This window comes from Danio rerio, chromosome 21 (assembly GCF_049306965.1).
Source record: "Danio rerio strain Tuebingen ecotype United States chromosome 21, GRCz12tu, whole genome shotgun sequence".
Classification (NCBI taxonomy): Eukaryota; Metazoa; Chordata; class Actinopteri; order Cypriniformes; family Danionidae; genus Danio; species Danio rerio.
Window position 1 is genome coordinate 26,106,043 of NC_133196.1, and position 19,224 is coordinate 26,125,266.

Here is a 19,224-nt window from a genome sequence, read left to right on the forward strand (position 1 = left end):
ATACCTTTACTTGACCTTTCCTTGGCAGACATTTCTTCAGAATAGAAGCGATCCATTTCAAATCAAATGCCTTGCAGCTCAAACATCTGACAGATGAAGCGGCAGTAATGTCTGACATTAAATTTACAGACGGTATCTCAATGAAAGCTGTTGATTTAATAATGTCTGGTGAGTCAGAAGCCTTCTATTTACAGTGTCAGGTTATTATTATTTTTATCTAGAGCAATGCAGATCAAACTGACATGCCCGCAGAGTCCAGGTGCGAGTCATGTTCAAGGACAGGTCATTGCTCATTAATTCAGCACAGCATCTGAGAGTTGACGAATCTCAGCATCTATACCTCCAAAAATAACTTTGCTTTGCAGATGGTTTGTCACAGTCACTAAAGATAACGTGCCCTTTATAAATAAATCTGGTGGCCTACAAAGATTGCTTGCGACTGTAAGTCAGTAAAGCAGTTAAATGTGTTTTCAGGTTGACTGTGCAGCATGATAGAGATCAGAGCATCGCTCGGCAGAAGTCTCACAACACTTAGCCTACAACAGACTTTTTCCATGACCTCCTCAGCGAGCAAGAAAAACATCACTAGATGGCCTTGAGATAGGCCTACTATTGAACAAACAATTGGCTTTCTATCTTCATCGTACGTCAAAACATGGGAAGCACATGTAAAGGTCTTTGTCGTTTCTCGACCGAAAAACAACTCCGTGTGGGTGAGCATTCAAGTGGGATTTGAAAAAGACGTGGGACAAGAAAAGAAAAAAAATATTGGACAGGACATTGCAAACCCTGTCAATAAAAAAGCTCTTGAGAAATGTCTGGAGGTCTTGCATCCATCAGAAACAAAATAAAATCAGTCTGATGCTCCTCACTCACCCTGGGCAGCTGGCTGGCAACAGCCTCGAGCGTTCGCTGCCAATGTCAAGTGCCAGCAGCTGATCAAAGAACATAGGGCAGCCTGTGGCATTAGGAAAACACTCCAGAAAAAAAGTTAACTTCACTCAAGTGTAGTTCAAAAGCTAAGGAAACATCAAATTATAAAAGTAAACGCAAAAAGTATGTTTCTAACGTCTTAGAAGCAGACATTTACATAGGAAAAAACACAGGGAAAAAAGAAATTGATGTTTTGTACAATTTGCTGTCAGTTTGGCAAGTCAGCCACCTTTTGTTAAATAATTTCGAACTGCAATAAAATACCTGCACATTTTCCATACTGCTTTTTGTTTGCATAAGACTTTAAATTATGCATATAATTAAAAACATTTTAAAATATTTAAATTCTAGATGTACTGACATTATTTTTGACACATTATTTAATATATGTGACTAACTATAGCTATTAACTTCTCTCTTTTTTTTTTTTTTTTTTTATTGGTCTGAATCATTGGCCCGATCGGACCAGTAGAAAAAAATCCTTAGTGTTAAAATCTGCTAATCTTTTGATTTTTATTCTCCATTAAATCTAATGATTTTTAAATAAGTTGATTATTCCTTTGACCAATTTTAATAAAATTGCAGGCTTAAATACAACTGCTATTAATGTGTCAAAACTTATGTTCTAGTGACAACCACCCATTTTTGTCCCCATAACGTTTCGAAGCAAAGTAATAGCCCTTACACACATACAGATAAAGGGATCATGTGTGAACAGGCCCTTTTTAAAAATACTGGTAAATTCATTCAGGCAATTTTCCGGAAAGAGAAGTTGTAACATTACTGGTAATTTGCCAGTATGCAGTTCTGTGTGAATGCAGAAGGAAAATTACCGGAAAAGATCGCGCTTAGAATGCACTGACGCGAGACGCCTGCTCCAGCCAATCAGAACATTCAGACGCATTCACATCTGCACTGTTTATGAAAATAAAAGCCTTTGAATATTTTTCCAGACACATTTAGCTACTAGATGTTAGTCAGATTACGCTGCTAAGTTCCTTCTTAATGCCAACTCTGTAAACTCTGTTTGTATGCTTTCAAGCTCTGCATGAAGCAGCTGGTGAGCACCAGCACACACACATAATATGTACATCTCGACATGTAAAAGTGTTCCTCCATATGTTTTCATCGAAGTTGTTCATAATTCTTATCCACAGAAATTGTAATTTCGACAAATGCGTACAGCTGCGATTGTCTCTCTGACAAAAGCAGCTGCATGCTGAAGCTTTATATAAAAGTGAAACCATCAACAAAAGCCTGAGACCTTCTATGTTTATTAACACAAGCATGGCCGTTTAGAGCTCAGTTCTGGTTTATGATGTCATAATTTATCTGTATTTTGGAATGAATGTGTGAATGGTCTTTTCCGGAAAAACTCCAGAATGTCCTTGCCTGTGTAAACAGCGCTTTTACCAGTAAAATCATTCCGGTAATTTTCTGAATATTTACCGGTATCACTGTGTGAAAGGGGCTAATGCCACTGGCACTGGGTCAAAGAGTAACAAAAATGGCACTTGTGCATCTCAGTAAAATTGAACATTTAAATTAATCTTTATTTCTATAGCGCTTTTAGAATGTAGAATGTCAAAGCAGCTTAACATAGAAGTTTAATTAAATTTAAATTGAAACCGTGTCAGTCCAGTTTTCAGAGTTAAAGTTCAAACAAAGCTTTATATTAAGCATCTTAAGTATTCCCACACTTTAGAAGTCCATAGTCTGGCTTTTGGCAATACATTATTCACTTTGTCCAGTAGAAGAGTTGGATAAGATAAGAGAGAAAAACAATTTTTACCCATTGACACATTTAACAGGTCAACATATTTTATGGACATTGATCCACAGCTTCAGCCCTAAAAACAGCAATAACAGAATAAATAAATAAATACTACTAAAAAAATAATAGTCTGATCTTGCCTTTATAAAATAGCAGAGTATGGCTTTGTTCTATATTTCAGTGTGCTCCCTCACTATATACTCCCTAGCAGCATCCAAACTAGGACAGAACCTAATTAGCAGCTAAACTGGAACGATCTACATGGGCAACACATTTGGAAGTTAGCATGTTGCTTTGTCACTTTATAAAGCTCAAAGTATAGCTTACTTTTCATGCAATGCAAAATTGTTTTATAATCACAACAGTTTGTGCATATAAATGTATAAACACATCTGCACAAGCTGTCAACAATGAACAGGGAGAAACAACAACAAACAAGCTTCCTTAGATGGCATAAACCATAGATATATTTCTTGATGAGTGCTTGCATGAGCAGATTAAATGAAATTTTCAATTCTGGTTTAAATGAGTGTAAAGCTATTTTGGAGAGAGACAGAGAACCAGGATGAATTTTTCTAGTGCGCATGTCATGTGCCTATGGTCACATAAGCAATTAAATGGTATATATTTTGTGCTTGCATCAATCAATGTAAACTCATTTAAGCATTCAATTTTTCTTTTATTGGTTCAGTGCAAAGCACTTTAGAAAATGTCACATGCATGTAAACTTCTAATTTATCCAATTCAAAATGACCTTGGAACAACATTCAGGTCATATTTTAAATACTCCATGATGGCAAATTGCAAAAGCAGTAGTTTATAAAGTTGCTTTAAAATATACCTATACAAAAACCTTGACATTTTAAACCAGAGTGGAATGATGAGATTTAACTGATGGCTGTTATTGCCTGAATATGCATATGAATAATTAATGCTTTCAGTCTTTAATGATTAATTTATGAGTCTCAATCCATAGTATCATAGGTCTTTGCCTTCAGGACGCAGTTCACTGGTGCAGAACAGAAAGCCGATGAATTCTGCTTCCATGACATTTATTTTGAAATTCAATTCAAAAGTCTTGGGGAAACTTACAAGGGCTGATCAGCTTGATAAACGCAAGGTATTCAGGCAAGGAATGAGGGCTTACAAGCCTAAATTTGTTAAACAACATTTCTAAAGTGAAACAAGACTTTTTCGTCTTTTAATGAAATAAGGTGTTTTTAGACAGTAAATATAGATCAAGGGCAAAAACTAGTTTCCAATACAGCAGTCCAACAACAAAAGTAAAAGATGAATCTTTATCAAATGTGTTATTAAAAATTCAGACATCAATCAGAATCTCTTACATATGAAAAATACAGCTAGCAGTCAGAACTCAAGCTGCACTGAATATAAAACGTAGAAAAAGCCATATACGGCAAAGCAAGCCAGGACACTTCACCTTTAATGAAGCAGCTCCTAAAAGAGATAGCAGATAACATCAGTGTTGGTCTAGGCAGTTCTTCGTTGTCTTCCAATTCAAAATTGCTCTGTGTGTCCCAGTTCTGTCAGGCGTGGTTTCACTCAAGATTTACACGGGTTTGAAAAAATTCTAGATCACAGCAAATATTCTTCTCTACAACACCCCAGCTGAAAATGTTACACTTTAAATAAAGAAATGTACACATTTTGCCTGGATGAAAGTACAGCGAAGGGTATATTCTTTAGAATGACATGCATCTACAAGACTAAAAGTACACCTTTGAATGCCATGGAAGTTTTCATATTAGTTTTATTTAGTTAAATAAATCATAACTGAATATACAGAGGATGAGTTAATTAATATGGATGCACCGATTCAGATACTTGGATCAGATATTGGTTCTATACAGCATATTTTTGCTGGATAGGGTATCGGCCAACTGGTACCGATCCAAATCCAATCTTGCGTGTGCGCTATATTCTGTGTCATTTATAAGCCAACAAAAGCCATGAAGGTAGCCTATAATAAGGCCCTTGAAAGTTGTCATGTAGGCCCACTATATACCAAATGTTCTGAAGCCATTCTATAGTTTAAAGTGAAGTAGAGATGAATATTTAAGTGGTTAAATTCATGTTCAGTTGAGCGCTTCCTTCTGCTGGACCTGTCAATCATTCTTCATTCATTCATTCATTCACAATTCAAACTGCTTGTTGCGTTCAAGACAACTCGAAAAATTTTCTCCAAGACTATTTGTTTCTGTTAATATAAATAATCAGTAGAGAAATTCAATAAATGGGTTCATATTGACCTGGAACAAGGAATTCATTGCTGATTCTAAATCATGTTGCGCTGTCTGATAGATCAGCTGATCGCTTTCGCAACACTGGAGTAGAGAGGGTTATTACCTGCTCTTCACACACAAAGTAGGCCTACCTGAAATTCTAAATTAGACAAGGCTCAATAATACTTTGGACAGATCCTCAACGCACTGATTTTTTCCCTTTGTGCTGCTCAGTTTTGTAAGTGTTCGCAGATACCGGAGTGATGCGTGCTGTGTCTCAGTGATGCATGAAGCGATTTATTCACGCGCCGGTTGCGCAGACCCGACGTGCGCCGCTCCGTAAGATTATTCTGTAATAATAAAAGTTTCTGTTCTCTCATCCTTCCAACTGAGTTTATTCTTCCGAGTGGAATACTTTCAATGCTGCGAATAGCTTGTAAAGCCTGGCTCGTTGTGGTCAAAGTTGATTAAATTATTAAAATTAAAATGGGCGCAATATGAATTGTCAATAACAGAAAATTATTTAGCCTAATAGGGGTGTGAACCTACACTGGTCTCCTTGTTCGGTTGTGATTATCATGCCATTAATTCGGTTCAATTTGATATCTTGGTGCATTTAAGATGCTTTCCATACATAATTAGATTTTTTTTCTTAACAACACAAGACCATTTTTTATTCAAATCTATAAATATATTTTTATATATTTATAATATGATTTTGTCCTTTAATACAAGCAGAAAGATATATGAACTGTACCTTTAATTTTTGCCTGCTTAAAGAAAACACTCTTTTTGAATGTTTTAGACAAAACTCCAGTGCATGTACAGAAGACAGCATGAGCATTTATAGCAAATAAATTAATGTATGTAAATATAATCCCGCTTGCTTTTTGAGCGCTATCAAGCGAGTTCTTATACTCCTATGATCATTGTCTTCACCCGCTCAACAGACAGACAGGTTTGTGATTGGCTTTAAAAATGAAAGCGCTGTTCATCGATGAGTGATGCGGGAAGAACAGCCGCAATTACTGTCTCTATGCAAATAATACGTCGTAATCCGTAATAGACACAGTGGAGAAAACTCGCACCACAGGCACGGTTGTGTCTGGATTAACAAGTATTGCTTTAACAGCAGAGGAGAGATAAAGTTACCTCACGAACATGCCAGTGGGTCAAATGTCCAAAGTAAGAGAGAGAGGCAAAGATGGAGCTTTACAGCATTTCTCATAAATAGTGAAATAGCGGTTTGTGCTGTAACTTTTTCAGTGTCAGTGAAAGACTGACCAGCAAACTCATAAGCTGTTGAACTTTGCATAATTATCTACCTTTTAAGTAGGAGCGTTTTATTTACTCACCCTCTTTCCCATGGTATTCTACAACGTCATCGCACAGATCAGATAAGTGACAGCAGTACGAAATAACTGGTTATAATCAATTACTGAACCTATATCGAATTGTCCCCATCTGCATCGTGGTGCACCGAAGAAACAATTAATTTTGACACCCCTATAGCCTAATATAGGCTACTCTGAAACTGACAATATTTCACTGTAACTCTATTTATATTAATATTTTATTTAACAAACCAGTTTGTGTTTTGATTAGGGTCAATTAGCGGTAGCCTATAACAGATTTCAAAGAAAAATTTTTATATTAAAAAAGTGAACATAAGCTGGACCACAACTCATCAATGTCGTATTGAATGCTCAAATAATGTAGTCTACTTTACAGCAAGCATCGTGTTTTTAGTTAGATCGCGCCATCTCTTTTTACTAAAGAAGATATAATATTTGAGTTTATCACAAGAACTATAGAAACTGTTTAATGCTTTAAAAAAATGGCTCTGTATTGGTCGATACTTTGGTATCGGGACTGGATTGGTTCCCAAAAAAATGGTATCGATACATCCCTATTAATTCATAGTAAATGTTTATGTCTACCTGTGAACTACTCCTTAAATAATGCAACAGCATTTTTGATAAAGTCAAAATGTCGAGGTTTCCTGGGCTGCTCAAATGCTATATTTTTAGTCATTAAAACATTGCATAGATCATTTGAGACCAGGATAATAAGAATGCCTTGAAGTTAGCCCCAAGCTAAATCTACAAGTTGGCTGTCATTAGCCCATTCATGACTTGTCAAACAGCCTAACACATACAGCATGACCTTCCTCGACACAAGCTCCACATCCCAATCCAATTAAAGTTGTAAGAGATTATCTTACACAGCAATACTGTCTAAATAGAAGCCTCCCTGTCCATATTACTTAGCAATGCTTAGAAGTTACCAAGGGGTGATAGATTTCTTTCTATTTTTTTATGTGTCCTCTCTGGCTGCAATTACTAACAAAAGTTTATTGGCATAACTTGTATAAGGAAGTCAGAAAGAACATCTTTCAAACAAACAAAAAGAAAAAACTACAGAGACCTCCATTTTTTTTTTTTTTGCTAACTGCTTGTTATTTAAGTCAAGTCAGACAAAAAAAACAGCAAGCTGTTGACTTGTGACAAATCTATACCAATTTAGAAGCCAAAATTAAAGATGTTGTTAAGCAAACTAGCGTGCTACGGCCCAGTTCAAGGTAACTATACATAGTGTGAGTATGTCCTCCGTCACACTACGCTTCATCCAAGTCTGTATGTCTTCTGTTGAATATAAAAGCACGCCTTTTGAACAGTGTTGGTAAACAAACAGTTGATGAAAGCCATTTGTTTTCTACAACTAGAACGGTCTTGTTACTAGCGTTCTTCAAAATATAATATTTTTTCCCATTCAACAGAAGAAAAACCTCTTAAAGGTTTGGGACAATGTGAAGGCAAGTAAAGTGCGAGTAAATTTCTGTTTCTAACATTCATATGTCAGTCAGAACATATGAGGGAATCAAGAAAGATAGCACTACATGTACGCAGCATCTATTTGCATTTCAGTCAAAGTAAGAATGAGCTGTCAGAAATGAGGCTGAAGATTCTCCATGGATGAGTCATCCCTCAAACTGCTCTTTCCCACAGCTAGAGCATTAAGCCGTATGCTTGTGCTTTGTATATTTGCACTGAATATGACTATTGCAAGAGACAATTTCCTTCAGGGGATCATCAAGGAAAAAAGATTGTTTGAAAAAAACTGAAGACGGACCTCACAGAAGCAACAGATCTAGAGACAAAATATAGAGATAAAATATAGTTTTCTACAAACAAACTCCATGTCTTTCAGAAACCACCTACATCTCATTCTGGGAATGTGGATATTCACATAACTGTTCACATAACAATTTAAAGCCTAATGTCCACCACCCAAAGTCTATTAAAAACTGAGCATTTTTACCAACAGCAGGGCTACATACTGTATAACATACATATATATATAAAAAATTTCAACAAAATTGTGATTTTTTCCATAAGCAAAAAATAATAAAAAATTATTATTTTCATTTTACCCAGAACCGTGTAGCCCAAGTTCATATTTTACACCACTTTATTTGATATTTTGCAATATACTTAGTGATTTAAGGATTGGATGCAGGTGTTCGCAGTGTTAGCAACTATTTTCAATGAAAAGGCGCTAAGCTCTGCCCGAAAAGTCACTAAAAGTCGATAGATTACGTCATACATCCATTTGCTTATTACTGACATCATCACGTTATACAGTTTCTGTTTGTTTAAAGCCTATGGTTAATAAAGGGGTATTTATATTTGCACTACGCTTTATATATGGATGTTAATTTAACTAAATTTATTGCTGCTTGAATAAAGTATATCAATATAGATGTGTAACTTGCAGTAATCTCTCAGACATAATAAACAGACAAGTTTCGAAACTTTTACTAAAATATCTGTGATTGTGAACAAAAAATAATAATAAACGGTCAAATTAAAGTGTTAAATAAAGTAGAAGCAGATCGGTTTGACTGTACAATGGAAATACCTCACACTCCCGCGCCAAATCATTTGTCGTCGGTACGCAGAGGACTGATCTGCTCTCAGGCTGCAGGTGGGAGAGACTGCTGTACGAGGACTGGACCGCCTGTCAGTGCTCTGAGGCGGGGGAGGGGCCGACGGCATCACTCACAGCTTGTTGAGAAGAGTTGGGAAGGTACAGTATGGACACATTAGAGTCTAAAAATCTCCAGTAACACAAAAAAGTCGCTAGTCGCGTTTATAAAAATTTGCTGCTAGGGGGATCTGAAAAGTTGCTAAATATAGCGACAAAATCACTAAGTTGGCAACACCGAGTGCTCGTCCATGAAAACTCATTCTATTAAATTTTCTATGCTTTGTTCTTGAGCTAATTTGAAGACTCTGCAGAAAGTTCTGCACACCTTCAAGAGTGCACCTCAGAACACGCTGATCCCATTCTGTGATTTTATGTTGCCTACCACTTTGTAGCCGAGTTGCTGTTTTACTCAATAGCTTCCATTTTGTGATAACACCAATTGACAATGGAATATTTAGCAATGAGGACAGTTTAATGAATTAACCTACTGTACAAGTGCCAACTGAGCTTCACTTCGCTCGTGGGAATGACCCCTACTTTCTTCCTGCAGCTAGCTCTCTGCAACTCTCCCATGGTTGCCCACTGCTAAGCTAAGCAGGGCTGCACCCGGTCAGTACCTGGATGGGAGACCACATGGGAAAGCTAGGTTGCTGCCAGAAGTGGTGTTAGTGAAGTCAGCAGGGGAAGCTCAACTTGCGGTCTGTGTGGGTATATTGACGGGAACTCTATAGAGCACATTGAGTGTCGTATTTCGGATGAGATGTTAAACCGAGGTCCCGACTCTCTTTGGTCATTAAAAATGCCAGCATGTCCTTCGAAAAAGAGGGGTTTAACCCCTGCATCCAGGCCAAATTTGCCCACTGGCCTCCAAACCTTCCCCATATCATGATTGGCTTAATCACTCTGTCTCCGCTCCACCAATCAGCTGTGGAGAAGCGGAGACAGTGTGGTCTGGCACAATATGGCTGCTGTCGCATCATCCAGGTTGATGCTGCACACTGGAGGTTGATGAGGAGTGTGTAAAGCATTTTGAGTGTCTAGAAAAGTGCTATATAAATGTAACGAATAATTATTATTATTCTTTTATAAATATTAATATGGACAACAAAACTGGTGTGAAATTGTGCAAGAATATTTAGACAACAGCCAAAAATACATTGTATGGAAATATTAAATAAAGATCATGTTCCATAAAAATATTGTGTAATTTTCCTAATGTAAACCTATCAAAACTCAACTTTTGATCAGTAAGATGCATTGCTAAGATGCTAATTGCTTTAAACTTTTGAGATCTCAATATTTTAAGTTGTATCTCAGCCAATTCTTTTTTCTTTTTTACTTTTAAGATACTCTTAAAGAAAATGGCAAAAATGGTGCAAACATTCCCAAGGTATCAGAGTTTTGTGCAAGGAAACTCCTCAGTACACCATGTTACCAATTGAATACCGAATGAGAACTCCTTTTGTCAAGGCTTCCTCATTATCCCCCATTGTAGGAATTCCCTGGCTGTTCTCCAACAACCTCTCTCAATGTGGGAATTGTTTATATGCAAAGAATCCAATAAGAAATTCCAAACCATCTCTACATAGTGGAGGCCAATGGAGATGCTTTTCATGCTCAGTGCGCACTCGCTTGCTCAGCTAGAGTGTGGAGGTCAGGGGAGGAACCCATGTATGAGATTCCAGTAATTAATGGACATGCAGCCTGGAATGACAAAGCCCTCATTCCAGCACAATGCGTCCTTAGCCCTCAGAGCAGGGGGTTAGAGTTCAGCCAAGGCTTTGTGTGTGGCAGCGCTGATTGTCAACAGACAATGAATCCTTTGATTGAACTGCAAACTTTTCAATCGCTGTGAGGATGAGTTGAAGTATGGTTTCGTTTGCCAAATGTACGAGGTTATGTAAGCAGTGGGACCGTTTCGGAACTTTTGGGAACACGCAAAACTCTACTTTGTTTTTTCCCAAAATTATTGCAGAGTACTTATGGCCACAGGTTAAAATAGAAAATACTTGGCAAGAAGAATGCAGCAATTATTTGATAAATAAAATAAAAACAGTAGAGTAAAATCTATTTTACGATTACAAAATAAACAACGTTTTCTCCATACTTTAGTCTTTCTTCATTATCAAATATACTTTTGGAAATAACAGGTTTTTATTACAGATATATATATATATATATATATATATATATATATATATATATATATATATATATATATATATATATATATATATATATATATATATATATATATATATATATATATATATATATGCCTTATTCTTATTCTTGTTCTGCCTTATTTTTGTACACACCATGAGCTTTTTCCAGGATTCTTTGCTGAATGTTCAAAGGAAATGCATTAACTGCAATATTTTGTAACATTAACAATTTAAGTAAATGAATATCTTCCAAAAAAAAAAAAAAAAAAAAAATTTACTGATCCATTAAGTACAAAGGGAAGTAATTTAAAAAGTACTACTATTATTAAGGTCTTGGGGTACAACAATTAACTGATTTCACTATTAACCGCACTTTAATTCGTCAAGGGTAATTAATCGTAAAAGCTTCTCAACACTGCAGCAACTATAAGATATGCCAACTATGTGCTAGTTTAAAGTTCCGAGCTTGTACACAGAGGTTAATACTAGGGCAGGGCAGTTTGGCCTAAAATCAAAATCTACATTAATTGAACATTTTAACTCAATTGTGAATAATGAACGATTGTTTTATTTTTCTGTTTTATTTATTTATTTATGCTGCCAATTTTATACAGTAAATCTGATTTTTTCTTTCTGTTTTCTCAGTGTTGATGTTATCTATTGTTAACATGTTGGTGGAATTATGTACCGGAGCAGGGTCATGTGACTTCACACGCTGTAGGAAAAGTAAAAGTAATCGAAAAAAATTGACCTGAAAAAATGTAATCTATTATAGGTTCTGAATGAAGATTTCAGTTACTTTTCGATTAATCGCCCAGCCCTAGCTAATACACATGCACACTGGATTAACTCTGACTGAGGCTATTAACTAAAGGTCATTCACATGTTGTGTCTTTTGTGCGAGCAAGTTTGTTATTTCTTTTCTTGTGCGCAAATTGGGAGTGACGTGCACGCAGTAAGCAAGCGGCATGACGTACTCCCACTTTCCAGGGGAACCTAGTTGATTAATATGAATGGAATATACACATTTCTACTCCAAAAAGAAAAGAAAAAAATACTAAATGAAAATACCAAAGAAGTTCATAATATAGTTAATCACAAGTGCAAGAGGTTCAGCAGCCTTTGTTCTCTTTAAAATGAAAATACTTAGCTAATATGATGCTTAAATTTACATAAGACAAATCCTTTTTTTATTTATTATTTAATTATTATTTTTTCTGTCCTTTATTTTCAGTGTAAAATTAGAACTATTAATTATAACCGTGAAACATTGATTATTCCTATAATCATACAACCAAAATCTAGAATCCCTCCATCCCTTCCCTACTGAGGTCTGTAATACAGAACAAACCCCAGTTTAAAAACTAGATTCGCTTACACGTTTAAGAAGACAAAACTTGATGAGCAGCACATAGCAGTCACATCAGACAGCTCAGGCTCCCTCTAACACAAGCATTTTGAGCTGAGCATTCACAACAGTTAATGAAACTGCCCTGTAAAGTGCTAAGAATGCTTCTCCCTCCATCAGGACATGGATGTAGAGATTTAAAAGCTAAACACAAAAGTAAACAGCAACACACGTTTAACTTGCTGACACAACATATCTTTGGGGAGGAACTAGAGAGATAATGATAAGGTTGAGTACAGTACACACTAAACAGACACATTTCCCTGTTAAAGGCGAGTAGCTCTTTGCACAGCACTTTGCTGAATGTCTTTTCCTCATGTTTTCTCAATGCCGAACTGATTTGTCTGTTTAGTTAAGCTGCAATGCGTCAGCCTAATTCAAACATCCTTCAGCTCTAAGGTTCATCTAAACCCTTTCAAATAAGCAGCCCAATTACACCACTCATGTTCTTTGCCAAGATTACTCTATCTTCAGATTGACTAGGCTTCTGCAAGTCCCTGTCGGAAAATTTAACATTTGACCGTGACCGAGCAGAGAGCCCTTTACAATTCAAGCAGAACTAATTGATTGGTTGTTACACTGTGAACAATATTTTTTAGCACAAAAAGGTGAAAGAACACATCCATTTTGCCTGTAAGACTACTGTAACATCTCACTCTAAGACACAATGCAAATTTCCAATCCACACTTTCATAAAGTCACAACAGCCTAAATGGAATGTAAGTCTTGCAGAAGTGGGCTAACTTTGCATTAGACTTGCTCTCTGACACAACATGCTCATTCATCTGAAAATATCAATGAATTCATTTCAAAAAGAAGCTAACATTCATTCCAGTGAGGTGGGTGATATTAATCTTACTGTATGTTCATGTTAGCATGTGTTTGAATAGAGCTACAAAGCAAAAGCTGTTCGCATTCAGAGATTCTATACCACTAACCCAAACTTGCATGATCAAAAAATGCAGACACTACTTACAACATTACTTGATACTTCTATTGGAAGATTGAAATTCTTTGCTCATTTCACAGAGCAGTGTGATGACCTGAAGGCATTCACCAAGTACACACAAAAAAAATGCAAACCACTCGACACAAGGAAAACAGATGGCTGCTGGAAAGAATTGAACACGAATATTACAACACACCCGCATCATACTGATGTGGCTGACAGCATATCTTGAATCGCGTATGCTGTTTTCCCCAGCATAAATTAAGCTTAGTCTAGAACTGACAGTATAATTTAAAATGGTCTAAGGGTATTGCCAAAGATTAAAACTAAACTTACTTTTATTCAGAGCAATCATTTTAGCACTTGACAAGCACTTCAGCAAGCTGGAAAGCAAATGTCTAAATATATATCAAACAGAATTAAAACAAAAGACTAAAAGACATGTGCCAATATAAAAAAAGAAGAGAAGAAACGTGGTCACATGCATTAGAAAGCCAAAATAAACGTTTTTGATAGTACTGTTCTCATGTACTACAGTGATACATTGCTTCTATTATAGACATACTATCAAAATCTGAATTGATGTGGTCCACAAACCATTCCATCTCTTCATTTAGAGAAACAAATCCTAAATCCTCTACAAATGTGCATTCAATTTGTATTCATGCAGAAAGAATATTTACTATATAGGCCAGATATCAATATCTTACCCTAGACTGTCTGAGTTTAAGAATAAATGAACTAATGAAATCAGACTTTGATCTCAAGCCTTTTGGGAAAGCAAGCTTCAACAGTGAGTGCATTACAAATATGAATTCAATATGAGAGCTTGTGAAGTGGTTGCATTGGACAAGGTTGGTTTACACAGTAATTCAGTCCAATCACATTCAGGCAATGTGCAATCTGAGTTCACAAGAACATGGGCTGTTATGAGTTTGGATGTAATCGGACTCCTTTCCTTCAATTATCCTGTCATTATGGTGTTAATCATTTAATGTTACTGCTTGTTATCAGAGATGTAGCGCAAATATGATGATTTCAAAGACTTATGCATCACTGTCCTCCAAATAATCGCTGGTAGAGTAACAGAATTTGTATTCAAACCAATGCAGGAAATGAGAAAGACGAGAGGAAATATGAGCGGCACACTATCATTGTGCCAATCAATAACGGCTCATCGCACATCTTGATGACAACACAAGAGATTCAACAAGGGCTATAATGTAAGGCTTGGAAGAAGACAGATCATGTAAAACAGGTTATAGACACTATAACAGGAAACATTATGTTCATATTTGCATATTCATGTAAATAAACACACACTAAAGGCATGTTGTTTGCATTTTTAATAAGGTTTCCCAGAGATGGGTTGCGGCTGGAAGGGTCTCCGCTGTGTAATAACATGCTGGATAAGTTGGCGGTTCATTCCACTGTGGCGACAGTGGAATGTAAAATTTCTATCAATAACAATGATAACCTCTGGACTTTTTCACTCTATAGTGATTTAAGAGTCATTCACACAACAGAAATGTACAAGAATGGGAATCTAAAAGCGTGTTGATATTAGAAATGTACTATCAAACATTCATTCATTTTTATTCATTTTCTTGTCGGCTTAGTCCCTTTATTAATCCGGGGTCGCCACAGCGGAATGAACCGCCAACTTATCCAGCAAGTTTTTTTGGAAGGGCATCCAGCGGATGCCCTTCCAGCCGCAACCCATCTCTGGGAAACATCCACACATACACACACACTAAGGGTGTCACGATCCTCCAAATCCTCGATTCGATTACATTTTCGATTCTTAAGTCACGATTCGATTCGATTTTCAATTATGAATAATAATAAAGGTAAGTTACACACATAATTACAACCTGTCAATCACTTTTTTCTGCGGGACTTGTGAATAGGCAGTGATCTGTGTTGTTATAATGGTGTCGGTAAAAAAGGCGCACAACCAACAGAAACCAGCCAACAGTATCTGAGGTGTTCGCTAAAATGACTAAGTACTTGTGTGAAAGTAAAAGATGGAAGCAGTCTACTGACTCGCTGACTGCCTTGACCCGCTGTCTCGAGCGCATGACAATGTGTGTGCGTCTGTATCTGTGTGTGAATGAGTGTGTGTGGTCACGTGATGTGTGTTTTCAACGGTAGTGAGGAAGGAGGGCTGCTCAGAAATGCTACACAGCAGTGTGGATGTGGATCGTTGTCGTTCTGAAATGCCATTTAAGAGCAGATTTGCAACGGGTGTGGGCGGAGGATCGCGATGCGCCCATCGTCTATCATCCCAACCGTAATACGTACATAGCAGAGCTTGCAAACTGTGTTTTTTTTTTTTTGTCGACAAAACGAACGTTGTCAACATAAGTAACTGGAATAAGTAACTTCATTGAAAGAGGAGAGGGTTTAAGCTCTGTCGACGGGTCTCCTGCGTTTGCAGTTTAACAAGCACTTCAACAAGCATGTTTTTTTTCTCGCTTGGCAAGCCAAGCTAACGTGACATGGGGGTGTGGCAGCAGCATCGACGATTCTATTTTTTGATTCGATAATCGAAATTAAGCATAAATTTCAATCGATTTCGATTAAAAATCGAAATCGGGACACCCCTAACACACACACACTCATACACTACGGACAATTTAGCCTACCAAATTCACCTGTACCGCATGTCTTTGGACTGTGGGGGAAACCGGAGCACCTGGAGGAAACCCACGCGAACGCAGGGAGAGCATGCAAACTCTACACAGAAACACCAACTGAGCCGAGGATCGAACCAGCGACCCAGCGACCTTCTTGCTGTGAGGCTACCCCCTGCGCCACTGCGTCACCCACTATCAAACATTTATCAGTCAAAAATATATTATACTAGGCCTGGGTGATAAAATCGGTATTAAAATGTATTGACCGAACACCATTGTCAATATTAATTAAAAAAGTTTTATCAGTATTGATAAAAACTTCAGTCGTTGTTAGGTTACTCTTTCAAATCTGAAAGCATTAACAACTAATATCGAAATATATATAATTATCGTTCAATATGGACAATAATTACCAAGATTGCATTTTTGCCATATCGCCCAGCCCTAATTATATTAGTAATCAAAACAATATTATGTCAAAAATGTTTTATAGAATAAACAATCATCTTAAACAATGTTCTGCACAGGTCTAAACGTGTATTTTTATCAATTTGGCGCTCATGAAAAGCTGAGCTTCTATAAAGTAGTCAAAACACTCCCAGAAATTCATACACACAAACCAGCAACATTACAAATATGACAAGAAAATCAAGACACTTACAAGGGTATTCTCTTTTTATGGTCATATTTTATGACATTATGTCCTGTTTTCAGTTCACAATGTCTTTGGTCTGTGCTGCATTCATCTCAGTCCATTTGTTTGATATAAACACTAAGGTTGAGATGGCACTGTTCACACATAAAAGCATCTGGAGAGATTTGATGTAGTTCATTGTAGATTTGCTGTCAGTGAGGCAGCTCAAAAATAAAACTCAAGAAAGACTAATATAGGTTAGCTTTATGCATATACACAGTGCTGTAATTCTATCACCAAAATCAATATTTTGAGCACAGCCCAAGAGCACAGAGCTCCAATATGCAGAAAGATGCTTCCAGCTGACTCTATAGGCTTAATGTCAGGTCTGGAAATCTTTCAGAGACTTTAATATAATTTCAGTCACGTCATTATTTTTCTACAGTGAAGTGGCCACAAAGAGAGCATTTTTAATATCTAACCAAACTATTGGCTTTAGATCAAAACATTGATTTGTGATGGCAAATCCCTTCAAAATTAAAGAGAGAGCAAGAACTGAGCTATTTTTTATTTGTCTATAGTTTAAACAGAGGGTGGTGTGACGAGAATAATTGGCTTGTCAAATAAAGATTAATTTAGGATAAAGCTTTCCATTACAACATATTTATATGCCGTTTCTGAGACAGAAATAAATGTTGCTTTTTCAAATTGGATTTTAGAGGAAAATATAAAACGTGTAAGAAAATATTATTAAAAATTGTAGCTGGATCACCGTCATTTTAGCTGTTCTAGACTCCTAAAAAACTGAAAAAACAAGTCCAGAACAAAGAAAACAGTGCAAGTAAGACCTGAATTGTATGTATTCTCTTCGTAATCTTCGAAATTAAATCGGCGTCTAAATCCATTTGAAACACAAAACATACCATCTTTATAAAGGGTAATTCGTTTTTGACTCCGATTCTTTATCTCATCGTCGACTATTTAACGATAACAAGTAGAGACAGCTACTAAGTTTATGCACCCGTAAAAAGTAGGCTACAGAATAAACAGTCTACCACCTACAGTCTGGTATATTCTATCACAGACAGAACATTATAATCGATTCAAACGCCCCAGGCACACTGGTTTATTAAAATAAATAAATCAAACGGAAGAAAATGCAATTCATACACAATAAAATTCCATTTAGCAGAGTTTATTATAGGGGAGCACGCGAGTGCACGCGCGCGCACACATTCAATTCACTCCACTTTCACCGCTCGCTCAACCGTTTCACTCACAAGTTATGAATAAATATAAAGGTAATATGCTATGTTGATGCACTTACCGATGGTAGAAAGCTGTAAATCACCGAGTAGATGAATATCAGGGTGTCCGTATGGCTCAGCACCGCTCTCTCCAGTGATCCTCCTCGAAGACGACAACGAGCCAGCCGAGAAACCCGGTGCCAGAGAGTCGCATCGTGAAATTAACAGAATTAAATGAAAACGGCCAAAAAGTACACACCGGACAGAAGTGTGCTGAAGAAAACTGCACCTCTGAAGAACGAAATAATGAAGGTTCATTAAAATCTCCTTTTGGGGAAGGGGTTTGCCGAGCTAGCTTCGCAGCTATGCTACAACCAACCAGCTGTTCGCGCGGCGTTCCTGTTTAAACTTTAAAAATATATGACTGAAAATGAGACTAAACCTGTCCCGTATCTGCCGTCCATTTCAGTATTTGGTCATACATGTAGAGAGGTGTGTTGTCCTGTAGGCTGAGCCACACGTACAGCCACGGGAGACTTCGGTTCAACATTCAAAAGCGTGACCGCGCAGTGGTGCTCCATGCGCGTCACCGTGACCACATAAGCGCGATTGGCGCAGAAGTCTAGATCAATTTTACCGGAGCTCACGCACTGTGTCGTTTAATAGTTACCGTTATGTGGTAATTTCTTGTTAGTGCTTGTTGTATTTCTTTTGTTTAGATCATGAATTGTCGAACTGTACTCGTTCTCTTACACAGACACCAGAGCAGACGGTCTGCTTTTATATGAATTATGCAAAACGTCACATTAACCCATAGTGCAATATAAGGAGGCAGCACAGATCCTAACTTCATGACCTGAGGAAAGTCGAAAGCAAAAAAATATTTTATAAATAATATAAAATCTAGCTTTCAATTTAATGAATGAATGGATTGTGACGACAGCAGAATGCTTCAGAACTGATCTTCAGCTCCATCTATTGAACTGCTGTCACCACAGGCACAAAATGCTGAGGAATAACCGTGTTTTTGCTGTATTGGTTTGTCTGGTGTCCTACTTAAAGTGAATGTTTTAAACGAATATAATATATTGAGACATATCTGGAATTGTAAAAAGTATAATAATAAGACTAAACAAGACTAAAGCAAAAATATTAACTTAAAATTATATAGATAGATAAAATAGAGAGAGAGAGAGAGAGAGAGAGAGAGAGAGAGAGAGAGAGAGAGAGAGAGAGAGAGAG

The 19,224-nt window shown here is 36.9% G+C and overlaps 1 protein-coding gene across 22 annotated transcripts in view; it reads right to left on the reverse strand.

Moving 5' to 3' along the window:
* The window catches only part of arhgap32b (Rho GTPase activating protein 32b), a 138,845-nt gene extending 120,286 nt beyond the window's left edge, over positions 1–18,559 (reverse strand). For all 22 annotated transcript variants that reach the window (XR_012396796.1, XR_012396793.1, XR_012396795.1 and 19 more), the window contains exon 1: positions 18,063–18,559. The gene's annotated coding sequence lies outside the window, so the exon portion shown is untranslated. The remainder of the gene's footprint in view (positions 1–18,062) is intronic.
* Positions 18,560–19,224: the final 665 nt, after the last annotated feature.